The sequence below is a fragment of the Lacerta agilis genome, chromosome 1 (assembly GCF_009819535.1).
Source record: "Lacerta agilis isolate rLacAgi1 chromosome 1, rLacAgi1.pri, whole genome shotgun sequence".
NCBI lineage: Eukaryota > Metazoa > Chordata > Lepidosauria > Squamata > Lacertidae > Lacerta > Lacerta agilis.
In genome coordinates, this window is record NC_046312.1 from 77,223,975 (window position 1) to 77,251,337 (window position 27,363).

At 45.5% G+C, this 27,363-nt stretch overlaps 1 protein-coding gene across 1 annotated transcript in view; it reads right to left on the reverse strand.

Annotated features, from left to right (window-relative positions):
* The window catches only part of B4GALNT4 (beta-1,4-N-acetyl-galactosaminyltransferase 4), a 172,400-nt gene that overhangs the window by 101,782 nt on the left and 43,255 nt on the right, over positions 1–27,363 (reverse strand). The gene's annotated exons all lie outside the window — the stretch shown is intronic.

Sequence of the window (27,363 nt, forward strand, 5' to 3'; positions counted from 1 at the left end):
CTGTCATTTAAAAGTTTGACCATTCTAGTGTAGAAAGCAGACAGAGATGTGTAATTCATTCTAGGCACAGAACCTGTGTCTCCTTGCATAAGAACTTCACATTCTGAGCACAAGGCACACAAGCCCTGCCGATTCCACTCGCCCTCTTTTATGTCTGTCATTCCATTCCTACCCTGCATCATAAGCGTTGCTATCAAGATTAATGGAATTGCATTGTTCAGTGAGACACACCATCCTGTGTGTGCTCAAGCAGCCTAATGCATCACATCTGCTGTTTTCTTTCTAGCCACTCATTTAGCAATTCAGTTTAGATTAAGATTTATCTAGCAGGGTTTAATTCCTTGCCAACAATATATGCACCCAGTTGTTTGCAGTGGGCAGTGCTCAGCAGCTCCAATCATTTCCATACCAACTCAAAGATAGTTTCCAGCAACATGCCCAGAACTCATGGATATACTTAAGAGTTCCAGAGGAGCAGCTGTGTTGATGTGTGACAGCAAAACACAGTTACAGGTGGGTAGCCGTGTTGGTCTGCCATAGTCAAAACAAAATCGAAAATTCTTTCTAGTAGCACCTTAGAGACCAACTGAGTTTGTTTCTGGTATGAGCTTTCGTGTGCATGCACACTTCTTCAGATACACTGAAACAGAAGTCACCAGATCCTTAAATATAGTGAGGGAGTGGGGAGGGGTATTGCTCAGAAGGGTGGTGGGAATGGGTGATCAGCTGATAGGTGTGGAAAACCTGTTGACGACTCTAAACGGCTGCAATTAGTCTTGCAGGGAAAGGCAAGAGGTGAGATGGCTAAAGATAGCTTTGTTATGTATAATGAGATAAGAATCCAATGTCTTTGTTCAGACCAGGTTTCTCCGTGGTTTTAAGTTTGGTGATTAGTTGTAATTCAGCCACTTCTCTTTCCAGTCTATTTCTGAAATTTCTTTGTATTAAGACAGCTACTTATAGAATGTCCTGGGAGATTGAAGTGTTCTCCTACTGGTTTCTCTGTCTTGTGATTCCTGATATCAGATTTATGTCCATTTATCCTTTGGCGTAGGGTTTGGCCTGTTTGTCCAATATAGAGAGCTGAAGGGCACTGTTGGCATTTGATTGCATACACAATGTTGGAAGATGAGCAATTAAATAGTCCTGAGATGGTATGTTTGATGTTGTTGGGACCAGTAATGGTGTTGTCCGGGTTTATGTGGCAGCAAAGTTGGCATCTGGGTTTATTGCAGGCTCTGGTACCAGTGTCCATGTTGAGTCCTGTTGTAGTATTATTGTGGTGAGGAGCTGTTTGAGATTGGGTGGCAAAACACAAAAAATCTTGCCGCATTAAAGACTAAACTAATTTATTGTGGCATGAGGATTCATGGACCACTTCAACAAATGCATAAAGCAGCATCCTCAACTGTATGTGCACTTGCGTGTTTAGAAACATTTCACTGTCCCAGGGCGATCTGCTAGAAGTCACCATTCAGGGAAGAACATTCTTCTAAGGAAGCTCAACTGTGAAATTACTGAACCAGATGTTATCAGTAAGTTTGATTTTATTCACGAGGGACTCAAATGCAAAGGCCTCTATCCCATTAAAAATGTTAAACAGAAAAGCTAGGGGAAATGTGTGATCACCAATTACCGCTGCTGTGAATGGTCTCTTTTTTTATACTGAGAGCTTTGCCTAGAAATGTCTGGGGTTGAACCTCTTGCATTTCATGGTTTATTGGCCTCAGGGTTTATTCTGCTGCTGTTCCCCCTCCCCAGTGTGTGTGTGTGTGTGTGTGTGTGTGTGTGTACACCTGCCCAAATGAGGACAGCACATCATGCATCAACAAAAGTTTATGTAGCCCTAAATATGTTAGCCTGTAAGATGCTTGCAGAACTTTAGAAAAACAATCATTTCCCTATTTTGTGGGGATTAGTCATCCATGCAACTTTTCCAGAGCCGCAAAATTGTTTTCATGCATACATCTGGGAAACGCAACCCCCATATAACATCTCCCTGTAGAGCCACTCCCATGATTCCTTTTACAAGTCTCTCTGTAAGCTCCAAACATTATGTCAGAAACAACTCTAAGTACTTAAGATGTCATGCTGAAGGCACCACTGTATGGCATGATGGAGCGGGTAGGAGTGGAGTGTTATAAGTCACAAGATTTGGGGTGCTGTGCAGGAATTCTTTAGAAAAGCCTGGACCAACATGAGGAGGGTAACAGGACACACCACCACACCATCATATAAGCTACATGCAAGCTCTGGGACACCAATTTTTATATATAGTCACACGTTGGTTGCTGAATGCCTTGTGACTCAAATGTTTTGGCTCCCGAACGTCGCAAACCCGGAAGTGACTGTTCCGGTTTGCAAACGTTCTTTGGAACCCAAACGTCCGACACGGCTTCCAATTGAATGCAGGAAGCTCCTGCAGCCACTCAGAAGCCGTGCCTTGGTTTTCAAACAGATTGCATTCGAGAACCAAGGTACAACTAATATGTTGCACTTTCATCCCAGTAAAAAAAATGGGCAAGATCTTGATGCTTTTGTTTTTTTAAAACATGATGATATCCAGTTGGATTTCTTGATTGCATCAAATGCCTCCAATATTCATGCATCCCGGAGTCCCTGGTAGCCTAACTGTACTGGGATTGCCCGAAGCCACTCTGATGATGAAGTGATCCCATGAGCTCAGCTCTGTAATGCTTCATTTGGGTTCAACCTGCTGAGAAGCTGCAGCAGACCATGGCGCTGCATCAGCTCTCTAAGTGTGGGCAAAGGAAGATCTGAAAGCACTGCTATCAAGCACTAGTTCCCTGGGTTGGCCTCCTTCTGGAAGGCAAGGGAAGCATGTGAGAAGTTCTGTACCTGACAAGCCTTGTGAACAAGCGAACTAATGTGTGAACAAATGCAAATAATTAATTACCGGTACAAGGAGGACTGCATTACCACTTCCTCCTCAAACGCACACACACACACACACACTTCCACATAGCTAACAGGACTGGGTAGCGGGTTTAAGTTACTCACACCCTTAAGCAACAGAAGGATAGAGGCAAAATTCTGGTTTGGAACAGCAAATTAAAAAGCAGTTATTTGTCACTGCCATACTAAGTTCTTATCTATCAAAAAGCAACAAGGAAAAACCATGCACTTCTATTACAGCTACTGAGCCAGTCATATAATTTTAACTCTTGCCTGGTTACCCATAGAGTAGCAGCAATCCATTCCAAGTGATGGGACCTATCCCAGCGAGGGAAGGACAGGAGATACAGTGCCCAGCATTGTATGGACAGGGGTTCAGAGTCCCTTGGTTACACCTAAGAAATGCCCACTACCTGCCATGGCGAGTGAGCCACACATGCTGCCACCACAGTGCTGTCTGGTTGCACTGTGACACCTGCATGTGCAGTTCTCTTTTCAGGCCTTCAAGATCTACCTCCTTATTAAAGTTAGAAAGGAAGGGGCAAATGATGCATGGCCTCCATAGTGCTGCCCTGTTTTAACACAAGGCTACACTATGGCGACTGCATGCATTATGTTTTCAGTCTCCCTTCTAATGTTAAAGCTACTTGTCACTAAACTAGGAGAGAGAACAAGAATAAATGAACATGGAACATCCAAGATGCTGTCTTCTGTTAAACTATCCCTAGTGCCGGTCCTGGGCCCCACAAGCAACTGTGACAGCCTCACAAAAGGAGGTAACTAGTTTTGGCAACAGCACATGGTAAAAGGGGAAAAGAAGTGGCACGGGTGATCACTGCAGCGGGTGGGCCACCATATCCTGAGCAGTTATTTGCAAGGCTGCAATAATGGAGGGGGACAGGCGAAGAAGGGAACAATCTGAGAGGGCATGAGGCCAAGTCATTCTGCAGGCTGGCAGGGCACTAATGAAACTGTTGTTAACCCAGCAGGACAGCTGTCAAGCTGCGGAAGTGGCAGTGTTGAAGCAGGTCATGACTGGCGTTGAATGGGTGCCCCTTAGCTACAAACGGTGGGAGATTAGCAGTGATGGACACGGACCCCAGTGACACTCCCTCTTCAAGGGCGTTAACCTACCAGGAAGTTTAGGTGATCTGACACCCCACTTTGCCTAAGTGGGCTATAGGACACCTGCTGTGCCCTGGTATCCTGTACACCGTAACAGGCTAGGGAAATTCTGCAAAGCTATTAGGACAGAGTTAATTGCACAGTTTTGCATCTCAATTAAGGCGCACAAGCAGTGATGTTTAAGTAACTGCCAAAGCCTGTGACACTGATCCCATTAAGTTGGCATCCAGTGTGGCATAAAAACACTTCTCCGTCCATTGAGAGTAGAAGAGGTCACAGACTGGAACAGTAGGACTTAGGTGCCCCCCCCCCCAATGAGTTGCAGACAGAAGAACATAGGAAGCTGCATTATACTGTACCAAGGTCAAAGCACTGGTCCGTTTAGCTCAGGACTATGAGCACTGACTGGCAGAGGGTCTCTGTGATTTTCAGGTGAGAGTCTCTCCCAGCTCTACCTGGAGATATTGAGGATTAAACCTGGGACCCTTCCCCCAACTAACTTTCTGTCTTCAAAACAAAACAAAACAAAAAGTGCCTGAGATGCCTAATTGTGACTCATGTGCAATTCCCAGCACCCTTTTTACAAAACAGGAGCCATGCTCGTGCCTCCTGTAGGAAGCCTCAATCTGTCGGTTATGCTGCCACCCGACTGAAGCAACCAAGTGAATCTGGATACTCTCTACACAGCTAGCAGAATGTATCTGAATCTACAGACATTCCAACATCTTTTCTAGCCTAGAGCTCTCTAGCCCTCCCACCCCCCCCACCCCCCAAAAAACTGCACTGGTGAGCCTGAAACTCATTTAAAACCAAGTAGTTAGGGGTCTCTTAAAGAGGGTGGTTGCTAGGCAGAAATATCTGAAAGAGGAAAGATACTCATTACTTCTAGCAAATAAAGGGAAGTTGAAAAACAAATGTTCTGCCTTGTGTTACAACAGGGGACAGCAAACTTTTTCAGCCATGGGCCGGTGCGCCGTCCTTGAGACCATGTGGTGGGCCGGACTATATTTTATTTGGGGGGTGAACGAATTCCTATGCCCCACAAATAACCCAGAGATGCATTTTAAATAAAAGAACACATTCTACTCATGTAAAAACACGCTGATTCCCGGACCATCCGCGGGCCGGATTGAGAAGGCGATTGGGCTGCATCTGGCCCACGGGCCTTAGGTTGCCTACCCCTGTGTTACAACAACAGTCCTCTAGTTCACAAAATTATGCCCTCACTATAGAACCTGGCTTCCCCATTTCTAGGGAGTGGAAACCATGCACTGTCCCCCACCTTACACCCAACCAAGACTCTCTCAAACTGATCATTTTTGCCATGCAAGGTTGTGAGAAATGATAATGAGCTAACTCAGTTGCTGTGGAAGGATGGGAGAAAGGATTGGTTACACAGTGGGGGACTAATCCAGCCTTCCTGGCTCTCTGAACATATTCCACTAAGGAGATGCCTGAGCAAATATTAATTCTAACATGAAAGTGTCACAGACAGGAAACCAAAATTCACAACAAAGGCTTCAGATTTATCAACAGTTGCCCCGGAGACATCTAAGAGATAGCTTCCAAAAACAGACAGGACTAGGGATTTGCATTGAAAAGGCACAATATCGGCCAGACTCCCACTAGATCCTAAGAAGCCTTTTAACATTCATATAGGTCTGGCTGCTAATCAGTAGGGTAGAAGCCCACATCCCTGCCCCTGCACTAAATTCAAATTTTCCTGATCTACGTACAGTATAATCCAATAAGGGAAGAAAATCCAATACGAAACCACATGTTACCTAACACATGGCAAGTGCATTGTGTGAGGGGATTCTTTTACATGTGGTGAAATTTTGTTGGGTGTCATGTATTGCCGCACTCCCTACTTCCATTTTGTCTCCATCGGCCCAAAGGAACGGATGCAGCCTGGCCTTTTCCACCAGTCATTGTTATTTTCACTGTTAAAACAGCTCTTTTGTGCAGAACTGCTCTTACACAAAGCATCTATATTAAAAAAATGACAAACACCCTTGCAGATACAGTAGACAGGAAAGGAAAGGGGGAAGAAAAGAAGAAGCAGCCTTTCATGCAAGCAACTTCAAGTCCTTTCCTGAGTTGGAGCAATGCATGCATTATTACTATCATAATTTTAAAAATTGACTGTTCTTTTGCGCAAATCTGGTATGTCATGAAACTTACATTTTAAAAAAGATCCTTTAAAAAGAAAAAGAAGGTGCTTGCACACACAAACACACAGTTAAATATCTGCAGGCATGCTCCCAAATGACTTCATGTTTCTGGTGGGTAAGGAAGTACTAATTGAGCAGAGGAGGCAACAACAAACAGTGGCAGTACAACCCATCAAGCAGCACCCACTAGTCTGGATGGGAAAACCTCAAGACAGATTTCAGATACATCAAGCTGAAAGTGCTCATGTGTGGACGGAGGCATACAAATGCACCTCTGAAAACAGTCATGTACACATCTGCACTTTGGTGTGGGAACAGCCTCTGCCTCTTCGTTATCACAGGTAACAAAAATGTAGCCTTGCGTTTCAAACAGGAACTAGCTGACCCACTTCAGTATTACAGGAAAGAGACCTCCCTCCTGAGAACGGCATAGCTATGTTCTCTCTGAGAACTGTGTGTATATATCCAATCTGAGAAGCCCCACTAATATAACTACATGCTCTTAACAGAAATATTTTTATTATATGCATTCAGCCCTAATCTATGTCCATAAACTGTCGTGATAAGCAGAGAATGGGAAACACTAATTACAGTAGATGCACAGCAGGCTCCTGGCCATATGTTTCTTCATTGCTGAACATTTCACCAAATAGCCTGATTTCTGCCCCCTAAATTGTCCATTGCAGGGGCGGGGAGAGAAATCTATTTACCTCCAGTCATGTTTCTTCCCCATCACAGATGCAATCTGTGCCCTCATTAGGCAGTAATTATCCAAGCTCAGTCAGGAGGGGCCCCAGGAAGCAAACTATTTAGCTGTCAAGCTCTGGCAAATGAACTGAGAAGGGGCGGAATAAAAAAAAAAGGTGACCCAGGATCTTAATTAGCAGCTCCTTGTCAGGCGGAATTGCAGCCCTCTTAGGCCCTTTATATGGGGGGGGGGTTTTGACAAGACTGTCCTTTGGTGAGGGCTGGCAAGGAACTGAGGGCGCAGAATGACTCCAAGAGATCAGTCCAACTGTTACACTGTGATCTAGAGGTCTTTAAACCACACTTCCCCTTTCCCATCTGAAACCACACTTTGATCCCAATTTTAATATCGTTGTTGAGACATAGCCAACGTGGTGACCACCGGATGTTGCTGAACTACAACTTCCATCAACCCTGGCCACTGCCCATGCTGGCTGGGACTGATGGGAGTTGTAGTCCACTAAAATCTAGAGGGGCAGAGTTGCCTGCTTAGACATAACAAACAACAGTGGTCTAAAGAGCCCAGGATTGGAGCACTGAAACAGGAGGGAGGAGGGGTGAGGGGTGAGTAAGGCCCAACATTTGCTCTCAGTTTAGAACTATGGTTTTATGTTTGGGGCTACAATTTCTATCAGCCCCATCCAACATAACCAACAGGGAGAGGTCTCCATGCAGAGAACTCCCCTCCTGAGGGGCTTACACTCAACTTGTGGATGTTGGAACATAAGGTGAGGAAGCTATGAGGCCTTGTGGGCAGGGCCAGAAGCATGATCCAATAGTCTCTTCCTATCTAAAAGCTCCCTTCTTACAAAATTGTATGAAATCTGAAAGGTCTGGACGACTTAGTCTGCAGAGATTCCGAAGTCATGTGATCTGAGTGGAAAGTATGAACATGGCGTTACAAGGAGTTGTTTCCATACTCTACTGGTGACAAGTTCAGTTCTCAAGATTACACTTTCAATGCAACAAAATCCATTGTTTGTGCCATGTCCCCAGTCCAGACTTTAGAAGGGCACGTGCGATTAATTTCTGTAGCATACTATCAATCACAGCATTTCCAAAGAGTCCAGACACCCCCACCCACAAAAAAAGCTGGTTTTTGTACTGTGCTGCATTAGCCTTGTTCCAGCTTGGAACTGGACCTCTGCCCTCCCCAGCAAAAGCCACTAGACACACATTATCCAAAAGCCAGGTCCATTTACCTCTGTCTCAACCAAAATGGCAGGAGTGTGCAGAAGTATGCAGACTTATTAATGTAAACTGCACTTAAACAGTAAAAGCAAGACCTATAGGTAAAGACTCTGGGAAAGAGTCTATAGGACCTATAGGTCTTTGCCTAATGCACCCTGTCACTTGTGCAATGAGGCTCCCCCCCCTTCCCTCCATAGCACCTCCTGAAATTGGCTCTGGGGGTTACAGGAGAACCTCTGGAACAGCACACACGGGGGAGGAGAATGGGGGGGGGTGTCATTCGATCTAGGAAGCTGATATGCTTGTAATAGTGCAACACTGAATTCTACCCTTAATATATTTAGCTCCAGCTGTAAATCTTATTTTACAACTGTGTAATGAAATACTAAAATATGGCATGGGTACCAAAAGTTTGCACTGCACACTTTGGATAAAGAACGGCGTGTTTCTTTCATTTATGAGTATTCCTGGCCACTATCAAAGTCAAAAAAGCCACCCAAAAGCTGCTGATGACTGTGTAACTGATACTTTGCCTTTGATCAGATGTCTTTCATTATTATTATTTTTTAAAACCACAGTTGCTTACTTTGCATTTTGAACTGTGCAGTAAAAGAATCTGTATTCAGAACCATTAGGTCCATGATGAATTTCACCCTTTCCTTCCCCAACCCATCCAGTTTCAGTTGACTCAGAACTATGGCCCGCTCCCTTTAAATGTCCTCCCCAATGCCTCAACCCAGAATACCCTAACCACATAAAACACAGTCAACAAGCATCTGAAGTGAAGAGTAAATGGAACTGCAATGCAATCCAGGGCGAGAAGGTGACAGTGGCTGCTGCGTGGAAATCCATGAGTCATTTCGAACCTGTCTGAGAACTGAGACACAACTACAGATACAGTGGCTGGGAAACCAGCTGTGGTTAAGCCTACGCATGACAAAGGAAGTTAAGTTTTGTTGACTGATCAGTGAACCACGTTCACCGAACTCTAACAATTTCTATATGGGTAATTTAGGTGACAATGTCACATCTGCAAAAGAAAAAGAAGATATAAGACCCAGTATCTGCTTATGGAGGAGATCTGCAAACTCTTCCTCCTCCTCCTCCATAGTATAATCTGGGTATGGGTATTATTTTTTAAAACTCTCCTCAAACTTCGAAGAAGTGGACACGGTACCAAGTAAGAAAAGCAGACATCAGAGAAAATCAAAATCAGATAAGACGTTTGAATGCCATCCTGTTTACAGAATAAGGATTAAAGCAATTTGTACAAAGCCAACATGCCTGAACCACCTTTTGATCCATTCAGTTAGAATGGCTATATATGGCAAGGAGAAGTTTTGTTCACTAATCTTTGCAATGTGTGCATTTCAGGAAGGAGGGATGGAATTCCACCTGGGCGAAGTAAGATAGGAAGACCCCCTCCAAGCAGCTGCCATTTGGCTCTTCCTCTCAAATGTCAGCTCCTTTCTGAATGGTCACTATGTAAATCTTATACAGTGGAACCTCGGGTTACATACCGTCCCCCGTATGAACGCCGCGGTAACGAGCTCCGCTAACCCGGAAGTAGATGCTCCTGGTAGCGAACTTCGCCCCGGGATGCGAGAAGTCGCGTGGCAGCGGGAGGCCCCATTAGCGAAAGTGAGCCTCAGGTTAAAAACGGACCTCCGGAACGAATTAAGTTCATAACCGGAGGTACCACTGTGCAACAATTTGTAACAGTTGGTACCTGCATCTGCTTATTTTCTTTTTGCCTGCTTTTCCCTTTTTTGTCACGCCCATTATATCATTTTGTTTTGGATTGTACATGACTTTGAGCGTACCAACAGAAAAAATGTTTTTTTTTAAAATCTATATCTATCTATAGTAGGGGTTGGCAAAGTTTTTGTAGCTTGGGTTAGTTCACAGTCCTGCAGATGCCACGGTGGGCTGGAGTGTTTGTGTGAGTGCGTACGCAAGCATGCGCAAACGCTATTTCCGGTGCAGAGGAGGCGTGTGCAGCTTCCTGCAGCCAATGGTAAGCCAGCCAGTGTCACAGAAGGCGGTCCCTGCTCTGCTCCGCACTGGTTTAGCACGACGCACAGGAGCCGACCGCGTGGGCGGCAGGGGCCCATGGGCCTTAGGTTGCCGACCCCTGATCTATAGCTTCTCAGCTTGTGATTTCTCACAATGTAGAACTATCTGGATGCAATGGAAACCGAAAGGGTAACCCATCAGAGAAGCTACAGCAAGTTCAAATAAATCAGGCAACTGAGAGATTAAAAAAAAAAATCAGATAAGCCTACCCACCCAATGTTGCTTACATTAAATGCAAAGACCATGACTTGCCAATGAGAGTTTCAAATAATTCAGCTGTCATACCAGCAAAAAAAAAAAAAACTAAGGATACACAATGCAGAAGTTACTTCTTTAAAAATAGAAATGTGAGAACAGAAATTACGTAGAGGCAGTGCTTTTTCTGGAGGTACGCAGGAGTATGTATACCCTAAAATTTTGTGAATCTAAGTTTGACCTCATTGAGGGGCAGTGCTTCAATATGAGTAGGAAAATGAGAGTACCCCTAAACATTTTTTTTTTTAGAAAAAAAGGTACAGGTGTATTTAAAGCTCCCAACTATAAAATTATTAGGTCCTTCTTTCTTATGCCTTTTGTTTCCCATCTGAACTACAGGAGTGCTATAGCTGCCAGTGCAAAGAAGATTTGCTAAGTTTACAGAAGGTCTCTCTAACTCATGCTTCTCAATCTATGCCATAGTCAGTAAAAACAGTGTCAGCGGCATTTCCAAGAGTAGCTAAGGTGGCAGTTTGTCTCGCAATGTTCATTCTTGTCCCTAGCCTGCAGAAGAGCAGATCATCACCAGAAGAAGGTGGGAGAGCATACCTCAGGGATGGAAGATCTGTGTCCATCCAGATGATGTTGGACTCCAGCTCCCATCAGCCCTAACCAGCATGGCCAGCAGTCAGAGAAGATGGAAGTTGCAGTCCAACAACTTATGAAAGTACACAGGTTCCCCATCTGCAGTACACACCAAAGTACAGAATTATTTAAGGCTCTGTGTGATTAACTACAGTGGTACCTCTACTTACGAACATGATCCATTTCGGGGTGCCGTTCGCACCCCGAAAAGTCCATAGAGTGCTGCTACTGCGCATGTGCGAAATGCGATAAAGCGCTTCTGCGCATGCACAAAGCGCACGGGTCACTTCTGTGTGTGCGGCGAACCCGAAAGTAAACACTTCTGGGTTTGCTGCGTTCGTAATCTGAAAATCCGCAACGTGAAGGAAACGTAACATGAGGTATGACTGTACTGTATATGGAATCCACCCTTCCTCCCCTCTCCCTGCCCGTCTAAAATGCAGGGTTGCCTCAGTGGCATTCAGCACGGACAGCCAAGTTAAGAGCACACAGCCTTTCATAGTACACTGGCCAGAACTAAATAGCTTTGGTTGTCTTTTTACTTCTCAGTCCAATAAAGGAAAACATTTGGAAGAAGGTTAGTTTGTGCTTCCTCTGGCTATCATCCAGGCATCCTGCAGAGAAAACATGCCTCACACTTTGAGTATCAGCACTGGAACATATTTTGTATTGTTTGTTCACATGGCAATGCAACATTTGCATTAATAATGAATAAAATAAGCACTTTTTGCAACTGGCTGCTTCTCAGTAGTTCAGCGTACTGTTGCTGTATTGGGCATTTTTCAGAATTCCAATTAATAATGGAATAATAATTATAATGAGAATATTTTCATCTCTATCTACTTTTTTCTGCCTCTTGTTTCCCAGCAAATGAAGGTAGAAGGGAGAGGGTGAATTGAGACAACTTTAAAAGCACTGCAGCTGTTCCCTTTTAATTGCGGATCCACAAATGCACTCACCAGGTTTCAACCGGCAACTGCATTTTCTCTCTCTCTGACAACACACACACAACACACCCTTGTGCTGTGGAGAGGACTGCAAATGAGTGAGAAACCTTGCTCATTCCACCCTTTCAATGCTCTAGACGAGGTTTGGGAAGACCAACTGCCTTTATTCCAAGTCAAGCAGGGGGCGGGAGCAGGAATCCCTCCTGCTCACACTGAGATATGGATAGGCTTGAAAAACAGCAGGATGTTCAAAAGACCACCCTTGCACATACCTACAGCTAACTCAAAGGTGGGGGAGAAGGATGGGGACTTTGCTCCTACAGTTGTGGTGGGCCTTAAGATATGCACTGTAATATTGTTGAAGCTCAGTGTGATATCACAGGCAGAATCTTGCCCCTACACCTCTGGTTTTAATGAACATGTTCATGTTTCCATAGACAAGGCTGCACGAAATGCACAAGCTAAAATTGCAATGAGTTATTTTCCATTTCCATTATGACCCCCATGAGGGGGTAATGCATCAAAGCAATCCAGCATCTCATATATATATACTCCCTTGCAAAATGCAGAGAGAAAGTGGTTTCTCCTCTCTCCAGAAATTTTTTTTCTAGCTACTTCTCACCCTGGCTTTTCTTTTTTGCTTGCTAATGATGCCGCACTCTCACTTCATAACAACCTCTTCCTTTGATTGGATTGTATTTTTTTTTTTTTTTTTTTTTTTTTTTTGCAGCTGGAATCCCCATGGAGTATTTTCAGAACTGACAATTTGGTGTTTTTCCCTCCCTGAAACCACATGATTATGGTGTTTCCCATTTTGATAGCTCTAAATGAAATTCCATTCATTAATAGGTTATTACACATGTTCAAATAACATCATTTATCATATTCCTTAATGCTTGAAGAAATGAAACCAAGCAATTTCAACCACATGATTCAGATACAAATCCTTTGTTTTCTTCACATACACTCATATCCCCTGGCCTTGATATTAAGGAGCAAGACATTATCCTGAAGACAAAGGCATAGCCCTTCTTTCTGAAAGCTTTGCAATAAGGCAGAATTACACACTATGAAGCAAGTACAAACATCCCAACCCTGTAATGCTATTCCCTGCCCTATTCTGCCTTCCCACAGTTGGGCTCCAGAAATTTTATTCTGGAGCGAACAGAAAATATTATATATGAATAAGGCACTCTTTTTCTTATGACAAATGTCAGCAATAGCATCTAACTTATAAGAGATCTTTACCCTAGAAGTTTGGGTTACCTACACAACTAAAGTGTTAGGAAGACTATCGGTATGTTCAAAAAGCCATGGATATACCGGTACCTGCTGCAAGGGACTCAAAAGGTACATATAAGTTTTCCAGCTAGGACATTTTACTTAGTGTATGGTCTTGAAAGTTCTCTGAATAATGCTAAGGACAGAAAGACTGGACTCATAATCAGAAGAACTGGAATACTTGTAGAAGAAGAGTTTGGATTTGATATCCCGCTTTATCACTACTCTAAGGAGTCTCAAAGCGGCTAACAATCTCCTTTCCCTTCCTCCCCCACAACAAACATTCTGTGAGGTGAGTGAGGCCGAGAGACTTCAGAGAGAAGTGTGACTAGCCCAAGGTCACCCAGCAGCTGCATGCGGAGGAGCGGGGATGCAAACCCGGTTCACCAGATTATGAGTCCACCGCTCTTAACCACTACACCACGCTGTAGGATTATATGTTTATTAGGGAAGGACATCAGCTTTGTCTGTTTTGCAAATTATGAGATGAACAGGGGCGGTACAGGTAAGGTTTTCACTTTCCAGAATCGGAATGTTATTAGGAGATGCCCTATTCCCCTCACAGAGCTACAATGCCCACAGTGGTTTAGCAATCAATCTGGGAACTGCAGCTCTGCAAGGGGGTTTCCCAACAACTCTTAGCATCCTTAACAAACTACAGTTCCCATGATTTTTTTTGCAGGAAGCCATAACTGTTAAAGTGATACAATAGTGCTTTAAATGTATGGGACAGGTGTGGCCTCAGTGTGGTGAGGCCACTTTCAATATGGTGTTGCATCTGTCTTCTCCCATTATAAGCCCCCTTTATCTTCAGGACATTTAGGCACATGGTCACTTTCCAGCCATTATACTGCTCTCAAGTCACACCTTCTTCCTCTTGGAAGAAAATGAATTGCCAGGAATTACTGTATTCCCATCCTCTTTCAGCCTGCCCAGTCACCTTATCATCCTGTCAATCACAGCACACCAGCTGCTGCTGCTGCTCTCTTTCCCCTAGGCACGGACTGCAGTTCTGTCCATTACTGCTAAGAATGAGATTCCAAATTCTGGGACTTGGAAAGCGAATAGGATAAAAGCTAAGCTGGGTGGAAAAGCGGGAAGACTGCAAAGCATTTTAAACTCCATGTGGTGGCATAATCAGCAATCAACACTGGTGCACTTTTTGGAGAGTATTTGTGGTAGAGTAGAAGGATAGTCCCTGTGCATGTATAACAAGGTGAAAAGAGAAAGCAGGTCCTAAAAATAGGGATAAAATAAGAAAGATCCAAGTATATAATAAAAAATATCCAGGGATATACACTACATTAAGATATGCAGCTGTCTTTTATCATACTAAACTGCTTTAAAATTCTCTCCTCTCCTCTGGAAACCCCCCCCCCCAAATTAATAATAATATTCCAGCATACTTACCAAACTCCAAGGATTCTTTGGGGGAAGCCATGACAGTTAAACTGATATAGAAAGATGTATCAGTCTGTAGTGTAGAAATGCCATTATGATAGCATTTGCCAAATGTATATTTAGAGATGTTTGAGAGACACCAGACGGAGAAGGTCAAGCAAGGCAGGCAGGCCCAAGTTCAGAACAGGGAGCAACTGTTTTCTAATCAAGGGCCACATTCCGTTCTGGGCAACCTTCTTGCGGCCACAGGCCAGAGGTGGGCAGGGTCAGAATCAAAAGTGGACAAGGCAACAAATGTGAATTAGAAAGGCTAGTTTCTACACATATACACACTTCTCTGTCCTCCATCGAGGCAAAGAAAAGGCATAATGAAGGACACATTTCAGCCAGGAAAAACAAAACAGAACACTCAAGGAAGATGCGAAGTAGAGCCTGCGCTAGGCTAGATCCTTCAGAGACTGGCATCTCTCTGAAGTGCAGTGGATGGGAACAATTATTAAGCTCGGTCTGCCAGTTTCTGCTTTCCTAGCTGCCTCTTTAAAAAAATGAAAGAAACTGCCCCCAGAGGAGAACTTGAAGAAAGTTTCTTGTGACAAACATTTTTTTAGTGGTCAAATAGGAGTTGTATACTTTTTGTGAAAGATTGTGTTAAAAACTCTTTTTTTGGGGGGGGGGAGGGCAGATCTGCCAAGTTCCTGCAGCTGCCTACACACTCCAATCCTCTCTAAAGGGAGTGCCAGTCTTGTTCTCATCAGAGCGGAAGGGAAAAGACTGACCAGTCTAAAGACAGCTCTACCCAAAGGCAAAGCCAGGTGGGAACCCCCAAGGAGGAGAATGGCCTGAGGTTTGGTGCTATTTTAAGCACCAGGTCGCTGGGGAGAATGAAGCCAACGCAAGGAGCCAGCTGGCCACCTGCATAAAGACATATGAGAGAAAGAGAGAGAAACCTCGCTGGGAAATAAAACTCTCCTTTTCCCTGAACCATGCAGGACAAAGCTATGAGGAAGGGGAGGTGAAGAACCCTGAGCCCTGGTTGACCCAAGGAGGTAGAGGGAACTAAATACAGGCAGGTAGTCGTGTTGGTCTGCCATAGTCAAAACTAAATAAAATAAAAAATTCCTTCCAGTAGCACCTTAGAGACCAACTAAGTTTGTTCTTGGTATGAGCTTTCGTGTGCATGCACACTTCTTCAGATACCGTACACTGAAACCGTTTCAGTGTATCTGAAGAATTGTGCATGCACACGAAAGCTCATACCAAGAGGGAACTAAATGTTACAGTTGTGTGACAAAACTAGCAAATGCCTCCTCTCAGCAAGTAGGAAATGGGAGTCATTACAAGACTACTGTATATACAAACTGGGGTTTGTAGCTACTCACTGGGGTTTGTGAAGGCCAGTCCTGTGCAAAAGGGAGAGGTTAATTTGTGTCCTGATGCCTTTCTCAATGTAATCTAATACACATACACATCCGGTAACACATTTATGCAAAAATATATTTACCTCCCCGCCCCCCTTCTCAGTTGTTCCTATTTCTAAATACAAGGTGGAATTTCCATATTTTCAGCAGGTAAGGAAAAGAAAATGTTCAGCAGCTTCTCCTCATAACCGCTGCAGCAATAGGGATAGTCAGAATTCTAACTTCTGTGCAAGACACTAAAACTGCAGCAATACTGATTTTGTGAACATATTGTACCGTATTTTCCGGCGTATAAGATGACTGGGTGTATAAGACAACCCCCAGCTTTTCCAGTTAAAATATAGAGTTTGAGATATACTCGACCGCAGATTCTCCACCCGGCGTATAAGACGACCCCAGACTTTTGAGAAGATTTTTCTGCATTAAAAAGTAGTCTTATACGCCAGAATATACTTGTGCACATCCAATCCAAAATAAATCTGTGGAATTGCAAGAAGAGCAGGTGCAACTATCTACTGGCCTTTCAAAAAGAGCCGAAAGTGAGATTGGAGCAGGGCAATTACATAGGCACACCAAGGGCAACGAAATTCACAAGTGGCTGGCAGGGCCAGCCCAATACATTTTGGTATTTGAAGCAAACCACAAAATGGTGCCTCCCTCCTCAGTACAGAAGAAAGGGTGAGTGAAGATCTAAATCAGGAGCAAGGGCGCAAATAAGATCTGCATCAAGATCTAATGCCCCTGTGGATCCTGTTGCTTAAGGCGGTTGCCTCACCTTGTCTCACGTGGGGGCCGGCCCTGATAGCCAGAGTTAGTCATGCTAGTCACCATTATTCATTCAGAAAGTATGTGCCCCACATTCATTTTTGCTAGGTGCCAAGCTGAAGCAGGCAAATTTGAACCTCCCCAGAATCAGAACATTTTCAGCACCAAATACCAGCTATAACTAGTGCAGATGGGCATTACAAATATATGGATATACAGTAAATAACTAGCATAGTCAAGAGTTACTGTCATTAACAGACAATAAGACTGTGGAAGATCCCCCACCCCACCACGAAGATCTCAACAGTATTGGAATTTCATACACTGACAATACCCATTTTCAAATTTAATTAATATAGGCCAACATTTTGAACTTGTCATAATGCAGATTATTTTTTTTCTGTTGTAGACTTTTGACCGTAAGCAGAGGAAAACAAGGACCTAGAAGAAGCTTTTGAAAACTATTGTTGAAACTAGGAACTCATGCATTCAGCTGGTTATGCCTAACCTAAGATGCAAATAATATTTTTTTTTAAATTTTGTCATCATTTTTCAACTTCCCTTCGCCCGCCCACTTCTATGGGAATCAATTGCCTTGGAATCCTTGCCTATTCTTATATTTTCTACTAATAGCACAAAACCTACTGGATATCTTCAAAGATATCCTTATTTTCCAAAAAGTTCATCTGGGAATCAACAATCTACCTTTTAATGAGCATTCAGCCCAATTTGTTTGGTGGAGATATTAAGAGGTTGTTGTCTATTTAATAAACATTTATCCTGATTTGTTTGTGGGGAGATTTAGACAGTGTTGCATCAAGCAAGGGTTAATCCCACATTTCCTCATCACTTTCCTTATCATAAAAAGTCTGACCTGGTATCCGCAATATACAAAATACTACTAAAAAATCCCACAAACTCCCTAGATGCAATCAAAAAACAATGGGAGGATGACATAGGATATGAAATCAGCCCCACCCAATGGACCAGAATATGGTCTAAACCCCCTTTCAAATCCATATCAATGAAAAGAAAAGAACTCACCCTGAAACTAACCTACAGGTGGTACCTAACGGCAAGAAAATTAGCGCTAATACGCCCAGGAACCTCACCAAAATGCTGGAGAGGGTGCACTTCGACAGGCACATGCCTCCACATGTGGTGGGAGTGCCCCAAAATCCAACTATTCTGGAAAACAACCATACAAGAAATATGAAAGATAACCAAGCAAGTGCTAGAAATCACCCTAGAACTGGTCTTACTAAACATCTTCCAAGACAACAATGCCCACTTACACCACAAAGAACTCATAATCCACCTACTCTCAGCAGCCAGAAACATCATAACCAGACACTGGAAAGACCTGTCAGGAGTAATCATGGACCAATGGTACCAAGTAGTATGGGAAACAGCCCTACTAGAAAAACTAACCAGTAAGCTGAAACTGACACGGGGACAAACAGAAGAAGACGCCTTCACCCTGGTATGGCTCCTCTTCATCACACACACAGCCCAACAAGACAATGACAAAAATCTACCAACAGCAAACAAATCAATATGGCTAACCTGACAAAAAACACTTACCCACCCCACTCACACAGGAAACCAAAGACCACCACAGCCAACCACAAATGAACAATCACACCCTACGCCAACCCCGACCTCTCTCACCACCAAAGGAGCACAAATGAACAACAGAGAACCTGCACAAACCATGCTGATACCAAACCCTACATATATTAAGTAAAATAGAAACATCGTCACCCCACCCCACCCACCTCTTTTCCCATTTTCTTCCCAATGTCTCAACAAACAAAACTGATTTGTAAATATGTTACATGGAAAAAATACGAGAGAGACATTGCACTTCCTTTGTAAATCAAGAAAACCTTTAATAAAAAATAAAATAAAATAATAAAAAGTCTGACCTTTTGGGGAAGCGGGTTTGTTGCGCAAGAGCTAGAAGTCAGCTTTAATTGCACAGCCTGAATTATCCCACCCGAAAACAGTGACACTCTGGAAGTATCTAGAGTCCTAGTTTCATGGTCAGACTATGGAAAGAGTGAGAACACCGTATGGTGGATGGCGAGGAGGACATAAATCTACATTTAATCAAAAAAGGAGAGAGAGGGGGAAACAAGTAATAAACTCGATTAACAATATAATTAGAGCAATAAAACAGGGCAATCAAACAGTGAGCAACAGGCCAATGAAGGGCCATAAAATTAAACTCATTAGTGATCTTTGAGTGCCTCGTATTATGGCATTCTCCGCTGGAAAAAATGGCAAACTGCAACTGCAAACCCACTCGAAACTTCAGGGCAAGCGCAAGCATCAGAGGAGTGACCCCCAAAATTGCCCTGGGTACTGCCCTGGCTCTGGGAACAGAAGTCAGCTTTCACAATAGACCCTGTAAAAATTCAGAGATGTTAGGTACCAAGTCACCGACCAGATGAATAACAGCAGAAAAGATGCTGGGATGATTGCCTGGGCAGAGAGGCTCCTTTGCTAAGGTATGAACAAAAGGTGGGAGCAAATGAGCCAAAGCAGCAACGGGCTGTTTAAAGGTAAATGTAAAAGGACCCCTGACCATTAGGTCCAGTCGTGTCTGACTCTGGGGTTGCGGCGCTCATCTCGCGTTAATGGCCCAGGAAGCCAGCGTACAGCTTCCGGGTCATGTGGCCAGCATGACAAAGCCGCTTCTGGTGAACCAGAGCAGTGCACTGAAACGATGTTTACCTTCCCACCGGAGCAGTACATATTTATCTACTTTCACTTTGACGTGCTTTTGAACTGCTAGGTTGGCAGGAGCTGGGACCAAGCAACGGGAGTTCACCGTCGCAGGGATTCGAACCACCCACCTGATCAGCATGCCCTAGGCTCTGTGGTTTAACCCACAGCGCCACCCACAAGCTGTTTACAAACACCCGCGGGCTGTTTACAAAGATGCAATTACTTCCAATGTCAGCAAGTACTGACTTTTTTGGGAGGGAGGGTTGTGTCTCAAGAAAACCCAGCTCTTCCAATGTGCTCTGCACTAAAGTGACCAAATTCAGCCCCACTCAATACTGGCAAAATGCCCATACGCTTTTGCCCAATAACCTATCTTGCCAGGCTGCTAAGCTTTTAATAGGAAAACATTATCGGCAGACAGGTACCAAGCTTTTAGTTTATTGAGAGCAGGAAGGGGGATACCAGAAAACAATGGACAGAAAGCACTGGCTTTCTTCTTGCTTTAAGTGTTGTGTCGTGGGTTCTGGTAGCAAGAAGTCCAGCTACACGTCTTAGTGAAAACAGCTCTTTATTGTAGGGATTAGACAAGACTGGGGAAAGGGGGTAGGGAAAGCTCTATTTATAGACACATTGGGACTGAGGGGAAAGATACATTTTAGCGGGAACCAATAATATTCGAACTTTCCGGCGGGACCCAATCAGGCTGTGGATTGTGATTGTACACTTCAAATTGACCAATAACAATACTTTACTCTGCTGCCAGAATATCTTATTTAATACACAACACTCCCCCGCACCTAGTTGATACTATGCACGTAATCTTTCAAGTGTTGCGGAGGTCTTCGAGTCCTACCGGATCGCCTGACCCCCGGTGTGTCACTCCTTGGACTGTCCGTGGTCAGACTTCTCTCCCCAATAACCTCGGGTACCTCAGCTGGAGCTGTGTCACTAGCTGACTCTCTAGGCTGACTAGTTGTCCCCGGGTTAGGTTCATCAGTGGTGATCTCGGTTTCCTGACTCTCTGAGCCCTCCACCTCCTGTGGCCCGGAGTCATCCTGACTAGACTGCTGCGATTCACTGGATGCCGGCAGAGTTGTGCGCGGCTCCTCCCCACTCGGGCTTACCCTGCTTGGGAACCGGCGCCTTAGCTGGTCAATGTGGCGGCGCATTACTCTGCCATCCTCTAACGTTACAAAATATGACACTGGCCCACTGGGTCGGGTGACCACCCCCGGCACCCATGCGGGTCCCCTTGCATAGTTCCGGACCCAAACCAAATCCTCTGTTGACAGGTATCGGGTTCTGTCACCCTCGGCAGCCGGTGGTTCTCTTGTATCGCGTCCCGGCACCTTGTCAGGGTGGACATAGTCTAGGATTGTGGCTAACCTCCTTCCCATTAATAATTCCGCTGGGGACTTGCCTGTGGATGCACACGGCGTTGTGTGCTGCAGGAACAACATCCTTGCAATGCGAGCAGACCAATCCCCTTCCAAGAGGCGCGCTATTGCACCCTTGGCTGTGCGCACCATCCGTTCGGCTTGTCCGTTCGAGGATGGATGAAAGGGAGCAGAAGTGACCCCTCTAATGAAATTATCGGCCAGGAATGCCCTGAACTCTTGGGACACAAAAGCCGCCCCGTTGTCTGATACTATGGTCTCGGGTAACCCATGCGTTGCAAACAAAATGCGAAGGGCCCTGATTACAGCAGCTGAGGACATGTTTGGAACAATTGAGACCTCCAGCCATTTCGAGTAGGCGTCTACTACAATTAAGAACACCTTTCCCTGAAACGGCCCTGCAAAATCTACATGGAGCCGGCTCCACGGGTTCTTAGCCCGCTCCCACCAATGCACTGGTGCCCTGGGCATTTCTGGGTGCACCTCCTGGCACGCTCGACAGGTGCGCACCCATTGTTCGATGTCCTTGTCCATGCCAGGCCACCACACATAGCACCTGGCTAAAGATTTCATCCGAACCATGCCCGGATGACCCATGTGTAATGTGTCCAACACCTCATTCTGTAAACACCTTGGAATAACCACCCTATCGCCCCACAATATGCAACCCTTATGGAGGGACAGCTCATTTTGTCTTGCCATGAAAGGTCTAAATTTCTCTTCCTGAGTCCCACTTGGCCATCCCCTCCCCACCCACACAAGGACACGGGCGAGGACGGGGTCCCTTTTAGTTCGTGCGGCGATGTCGACGGCCGTCACGGGTGGTCCGGGAAGTGTCTCCATCATCATGACGTGCTCGGCCGGGGCTGGGTTGTCGTCGGCTGCTCCAGGTAGTGGTAGACGACTCAGCGCGTCCGCATGGCACAACAGCTTACCCTTCACATGACACAGTTCGTATTGAAATCCATTCAAAAAGATGGACCATCGGAGCATGCGTGGGGACAAGATTTGAGGCGTTTGTTTATGTGGGCTGAACAAACCCAGCAAAGGCTTGTGGTCCGTTTGAATTGTGAAAGGGCGGCCGTACACGTAGTCATGGAACTTCTTGATTCCTGTGACTATAGCCAGTGCCTCCTTATCAATCTGGGCATAGTTCCGCTCTGTGGGGCTCAAGGTTCTGGAATAGAATGAGATTGGACGCTCCGACCCATCCGCCTCCCGGTGACTCAAGACAGCCCCCACGCCATATTGTGAGGCATCACACGCCAGCACCAGTGGTTTAGCAGCATCATAGTGGGCAAGTGTACTTTCCTTTGACAGCACGCCCCGCAGTGTTTCAAAAGCTCTCTGTTGCGGTTGCCCCCAACGCCATGCACTCTTCTTTTGGAGTAGCCGATGCAGTGGTTCGGCTATCGATGCCTTGTGTGGCACAAAGGCGTGATAGAAATTGACGAGGCCCAAGAAGGACTGCAGCTCAGCCTTGTTACTAGGTGTCGGTGCTGCGGCGATAGCCTTAACCTTGTCTTCCATGGGGTGGATGCCAGCAGCATCAATTCTGTACCCTAAGAAGTTCACAGCTGCTACCCCAAAACTACATTTCTCTTTTTTAAGTTTCAACCCCGCATCCCGGAATTTGCAAAGGACTGCCTGGATGCGTCCCAGTAGTTCTTGAGCATCCTTGCCCGCGATTAACACATCATCAAAATATGGCAGGACACCTGGCAGGCCCCGTAACAGGCGCTCCATAAGACTTTGAAAAATGCCGGGTGCCACGCAGACCCCAAACTGCAGCCTATTCACCTTAAAGGCGCCCTTGTGTGTCACAATTGTCTGGATTTCTGCGGACGCTGGAGTCACTGGAAGCTGCTGGTATGCCTGTGCCAAGTCAATCTTTGCAAACACCTTGCCCCCAGCCAGCTTCGCTAATAGTTGGGACACTACTGGAATTGGATATGAGTTGCCCCTGATGGCCTTATTAATCGTACATTTGTAATCCGCACAAATTCGTATTTCCCCATTAGCCTTCAGGGGTGTGACAATGGGTGTTTCCCATTTAGCAGAGTCCACTGGTGAAAGCACCCCTTGCTGTATTAGCTTCTCCAATTCAGTCTCTATTTTAGGCTGTAGCGCAAAAGGAACCCGCCTGGGTTTGAGGCGGATTGGTGCAACCCCCGGGTCCAGTTCTAAGTCAATTGGGGGCCCCTTATAACATCCTAACTCTCCATTAAATAGCTCCCCAAATTCCGTGTACAGGGTGTTAAATGTCTCCGAAGTTATCTGGACCGTGTTGAGCCCTGAGATTCCCAACCCTAAGGCCGGGAACCAGTCCGTGCCCAGCAGGCTAGTGCGCTTCCCTTTTGCGATCACAAGCTTTAATACGGCCTCCCTCTCGCGGAACTGTACGTTCACTGCGCACATTCCCAAAATGTTTATGCGGCCAGCGGAATAGGATTGCAGAGTAGCCGGAAAGGGCTCCAATCTCGGAAGCTTACCTCTAGGAAATAACGATCTGGCCGTGTCCTCCGATACGATGGAGAATCCGGATCCGGAGTCCACCTCCATGTTACACGGCTTCCCTTCGATTAGGACCCGCACAGCTGGTTTCCCTTGGGCTGGAAATGGCACAGTTCTGCCCTCGATTTGCGTGAGGTAGTTGCAATCGTCGAGTTGGTGCGTCGCTGTGGATGTCCTCTGACCTCTTGATTTCGCGGACCCCGACGTGCCACTCGACTTGCAGACCCTGGCTATGTGTCCCGTTTTCCCACAAGCATGACACGTAGCTTCAACACAGGTGTTTTACGGGCTGCTGTCTTCAAAATCAGCACCCTTTGTTGACGCAAACCCTTCTTAGCTCTGAATCATTCTGCTACCAAGGGCCTCCTTTTCTAAGAAGAGTCATCCCAGAACAGCAATCTTATTAGTCTGCAGCAGCAGTACAAAGGCAAAAGCTGGCATGACACCTTTGGGACCAATCTGTTTATTCTTGTAGGCTGTTGGCCATAAAAGTGCACAGCACTTGATCTAATGTGTGACGTTCAATAGCCAATAGTGCAATATAAATGCAAATTCTAACTTGTAGCTAACAGGGAACAGAGGATACACTATAGGGAATCCAGCTTGGTGGTGGTGGGGAATAAATACATAAACTAGGGGGGTTCCCAACTCTTTTTGACTAGTGGACACACTTCACATTTTGAGAAAGTGCTGAGGGAATCCATCACAAAATGGCTGCCGTGGGATGTGACATAACAGAAAATGGCTGCCAAGGGTAGTGTTGAGTAGCATAGTACAGTATAGCACAAACTTGAGAGACACAACCAGCCCCCACAACTTTATGCATGCCATCACTATGCCTTGATTATGGAGATCACACACTGATGTTGTCCAATAGCAGGTACCAGGAAAAAAATATACAAGGTGGACACAACACTCACATTTCAAGGAAATCACTTCAGAGGTAACTGCACATTTTACCACATAACTATCTAGAAGGAATAAAAAATGCTTTTTTATTGAAAAATAAATGAAAACCGAGAGTCTGATGCTCCTGCCTAGAGGAACCACTGAAAGCCTTCATGGACCTGGAACTCCCTGCTCCAAAGGCAACAAGACTCAGCCTCCACACTTCTGAATTTAAAAATCAGTTGCAAGAATCTGTTTCAGCTTAGTTCACTTGAGTTCCAAGCCAGGAACTGAGCAGGTTGTACAATGTCGGCCTCTCACTGAACCCTCCAGTCCCTCACTCACGTGTGCTTTTGATAGAACAGACCATGTACCAGTCTGAGTGCCGTGTCTGATCCGTACCTCTAACCTCCAAAGGGCTCTCCTTTTCCAGAACACCCTCAGACATGGCTAAAAGAAGCAGCCATCAGAAGCACTCTTCAGTCTGAAGAAGGGTACAAAGGAGAGGTGCTGCTGCTTTGTTCAGTAACAAGCCTAAGGCTGTGCAGCTCCAGAGTGGTGGTGGCACAGCACGGCAACTAAAAGCCCAAGGATATGTCTGCCTGCTTCCTTTCAGCTAGTCTCTTAAAATCTCAGTGCTCACCTATGTGTAATTCCTGTACATGTAGCCTTCCACACTTGTGGTTAGTGGGCGATGGCCGGGGGGGGGGGGGTCAATGTTGCTTTGCCTTCTCAAGACAAGGCTGCACAGCTTGTGACTGACTTACCCTATTGATGGAGCGTGTACTAATGTCTAGGGCAGTGGGCATGACTGTGGGGTGTGTACAAAGGAGGTGATTTCTTTAACTTTCCTGTTTTTTGCTCTTTGAATTCCTTTACTGGAAGAGCTTGCTTTCTCCCTTTTCTACATGGGACAGCTTAAACTGGGAGAAGGAAATTAAAGTTGTACACCAGGGATCAGCAAACTTTTTCAGCAGGGGGCCGGTCCACTGTCCCTCAGACCTTGTGGGGGGGCAGACTATATTTTATATAACGAATTCCTATGCCCCACAAATAACCCAGAGATGCATTTTAAATAAAAGCACACATTCTACTCATGTAAAAACACACTGATTCCCGGACAGTCCACAGGCCGGATTTAGAAGGCGATTGGGCTGGATCCGGCCCCCGGGCCTTAATTTGGGGACCCCTGTTGTACATCTTCAAAGTTTATGTCAGGACTGAGCATTACAAGCAGAGAGACAAGAGGTAACAGAGCATGCTTGTGGCAGCAAACAAAAGACATGCTGTCAAATTTTCAGTTGTGTTTGCTTTGAGATACCAAGCAAAAAGAAATGCAAGGAGAGAGAAAGAAGGATTCCCTGCCTCCATCTCATCTAATGTCATGGGCTAGCCCCAAGCAAGAGGGGACAAGCAGCAGAGAACTCAGGAACTTTGATCAGTGTAGCCTCCTTGCAAGAGAAGGGAGGGGGAAACTCAGTCTGTTTTTGTCTTCCAGAGAAGACTTAAAGCTCTTGGTAACATGGAACTGATTGAGAGGCAACCATGCTGGAAAGGAGACATCCTGGGTGAATGGTGCACAGAATGAACCCAAAGAGTTGTGGTCAATGAGAAGCAGATGAGCAAAGGTGGATCCAAGCCTAGCTGGGAGGATGTTTCAGCCTCTCCCCAAAGGTGCCAGAGGACTTAAAATTAAGCTAGCTGTGTCTACATTATGTGTAGCCAGGGGCGGAGGAAGCCTCCTCGCTACCCAGGGCGGCGAACGGAGGCACCCCATGGGGGCAGGGCGTCGTGACGTTACGTTGAGAAGTCACGACGGCGTGCGCCTGTGCAAAATGTCGCGCGTGCGCACTCCATCGTCGGGCCACTGCTGCTTCCACAGCGACCTTTTGAGCTGCAGAGCTAAAAGGCGGCTCGTGGGGCTGCCGCGCACGATCGGCGGCTCCCTGCCGATCGCGCGTGGCAGCCCCACTAGCCGCCTTTTTGCTCTGCAGTTCAAAAGGTCACAGTGGAAGCAGCAGTGGCCCGGCGATGGAGTGTGCACACACGACATTTCACACAGCCGCACTCTGTCTGGGTCGGCGCTGCTGTTTCCACAGCAACCTTGTGAGCCGCAGAGCGAAAAGCAGCAAGGGCGGGGCAGCCCCACGAGCCACAGCCCCATAGTGGGGCAGGCCCCGGGGCAGAGTGGGCTTCCTCAGGGCCCGTCCCAAGTGTCACTCCTCTCCCCTGGAACCTGGGGCGGACCACCCCCATTGCACACACACCCTCGCGACGCCACTGTGTGCAGCAGTAATTAATAGTAGAGCTGGGCAAATTCTGGTTAGCAAGCATGTTCCAGTAATAATTCCCATATGAGGACAGCCTTCGTTCACTGCTAATGCTACTCCATCACCATCTATGCCTGCACAGGAGATTAGAGCAGAATGACACTCATGTCATGAATGAACTTGAAGAGCAAGAGCACTTTGCCAACCTGCTGCTTCAATAAATAATAATAATAATAATAATAATAATAATAATAAAAATAAAAATACCCCACCCATCTGGCTGGGTTTCCCCAGCTACTCTGGGTGGCTTCCAACAGAATTAAAAGCACAATAAAACATCAAACATTAAAAACTTCCCTAAACACACATGAAACACACAAACACCCACACACAAACCTACCAACTATGGTAGTTCCTCAGAGGTATCTCTAAGTTCAAAAGAAAGGAACACAAAACATTCCCAGGCAGAGTAATTTGGTTGTGTACTTTTTAACATTTTGTTTATTGTTTGTGAGCACCTTTGTTATGTTTGCAGTTATGTAATTTTTTATATGTTGTAAACCATCTTGAGCATGGTTTTATCTTTGGAAAACGCAGATACAAATAAAACAAATGATTGATAACAAATAAGAACATTATAACACAAGCAATAAGACAGTGTAATTTGTAACAAGAAACAG